This window comes from Capricornis sumatraensis, chromosome 7 (assembly GCF_032405125.1).
Source record: "Capricornis sumatraensis isolate serow.1 chromosome 7, serow.2, whole genome shotgun sequence".
In the NCBI taxonomy this organism is placed as follows: domain Eukaryota; kingdom Metazoa; phylum Chordata; class Mammalia; order Artiodactyla; family Bovidae; genus Capricornis; species Capricornis sumatraensis.
Genome location: NC_091075.1, coordinates 19,227,346 through 19,229,284, shown reverse-complemented (window position 1 = coordinate 19,229,284; position 1,939 = coordinate 19,227,346). Strand labels below are relative to the sequence as shown.

Below are 1,939 nucleotides of genomic sequence, written 5' to 3'. Positions count from 1 at the left end.
GGGTCACAAAGAGTTGGACATAACTGAGCACACAACAAAAACTATGAGTAAGGAAGGGACGGCCCTAAGGCTCTGCTGACTGCAGAGACTGTCATTTGTTCAGGGGTCATGGTTAGGGATGTGTCTGACCTGTAGCCACCTGGGATGAGCTTCTTTTCTGCCACCATGTTTTCAAATTCATCCACATTAAACCAGTAAATCCCCATTTCTTGGAGATGTGGATCTTTTGGTAGCCAGGGAACTTGAACTTGGTTCTGCAGAGGGCCTCAACCACATGCTCCTTGTTCTGCAGCTTGGTGTGGATGGACATAATGTTTTGGTTAATGGCTACTGTGCCCTGGGGCTTTTCAAAGGCACCATGCATACCCATCTGGCGCCTAGACCGGAGATAGCATGCCCATTATAAATGTCCACCAGAAGGGTTGTCTCCAAGGTCCCTTAGGGCAGCCCATACAGGCCATAGGCTGCATACACCACCAAGGAGGCTGCTGTTTGCAGCTATTGCACACTGGGGCCCCCATGGGGAATAGAGGAAGGTCAGCTCAATTGGCTGTAAAAAATTTTTTAAAAGAGCAAGAATTCTTCAGATGGATGGTGAGGATGGGATGGAGACTGTTTCAGGCCCAGGAAGCAGGCAAAGTGATCCTCATACAGTTTAACATGGGGTGAGGGTTGCTGACCAGCAGGAAATGATGCTAGGCAGAGTGGGATCACAAAGGGCTTGCTACTTTATCCCCAAGTAAATATCTGCATGATAACGGGGGACCACAGAGGATTTTAAGTAAGGGAATGGCATCATTAGTCTTCAGAACAACTGTTTTCATTGACAGTTTTGGCACGTGCACTTGACGTATAATGAAGAACATTACAGAAATCTGTTGTTAGGCTCATTGTAGTTGTGCCCTAAACAATAGCACCCTCCAAGAGAAATCTCACATAAGGTTATTTCTTGTCAATCAGCTTTGATTCTTCTGAGGAAGTAGTATTTTCACTTTATAGATGATGTAAACATGTTATTGATGTATTTCTTTTTTTGTTATGGACACCGGGAAGCCCAGAGTCATATAATTTTAACTCATATCTTTTCATTACAACTTTCTTTGTGACCTTGAACTTTGTTTAAGTCTGGTTTTCTTGGTTGTTTTTAAATGTACGTATTTAATTTGTTTATAAGCTCCGTTTAATTTACTTCAAATTCTATAGGAAATGAAATCGATAAATTCATAAATAAGACATGGCCATATTTGCTTTCTTTAAATCTGTCATCACCCTCAGAGTGACATGGAGTATGAGGTGGAGGGGAGTTGGTTATTAGAGGCAGGGAGGCCATTTAGAAGGTTCTTCTAAAAGTCCCCCCAAAAGAACTGGGGGAAGCCTAGACTGACACAATGGCAATGGGGATGAGGAGAAAGGAGTTGGATCTCAAGAGATATTAGGGAGATAGAATTGAAGGGATTTGGTAATTAGATGCTGCATGTGTGCAGAAGTGGGTGGGTAATGAGAGGCAGGTGGCGCCTAGAAGAATTCTGACATTTCCATCATGTTTGCTTAGATGGCTGGTGGGGGACAGTACATTCACTATAATCTGGAAGCTTGGAGAAGAATCAGGTGTGAAGATGAGGGTGGCCTGTGGACATCCAAGTAGACGTGTCTGTAATAGTTGGTTTGGAAGTCAGAAGAAAATCTGCATTGCCGATAATAACTTGATCTTTGTGGGAGTAAATGAGCTTTCCTGGAGAAAAAAATATGGTGGAGAAGAGCAAAAGAAGCACGGGGGTCAGAATCCTGAGGATTATTATTTAATGGTCAGGTAGAGGGGAAAGAGCTGGCAAAAGAAAATGAGAAAGAAAAGCAGGAGATACACTGTTGGTGGGAATGTAAACCTCTATGGAGAACAGTATGGAGGTTCCTCAGAAAACCAAAAATAGAGCTACCATAT

General features: G+C 43.0%; 1 non-coding gene across 1 annotated transcript; it reads right to left on the bottom strand.

Annotated features, from left to right (window-relative positions):
- Positions 1-420: 420 nt before the first annotated feature.
- Positions 421-556, bottom strand: LOC138082465 (small nucleolar RNA SNORA70). The gene has a single exon (XR_011145095.1). It is a non-coding gene; the product is annotated as a small nucleolar RNA SNORA70 (small nucleolar RNA).
- Between the last annotated feature and the right edge of the window lie 1,383 nt (positions 557-1,939).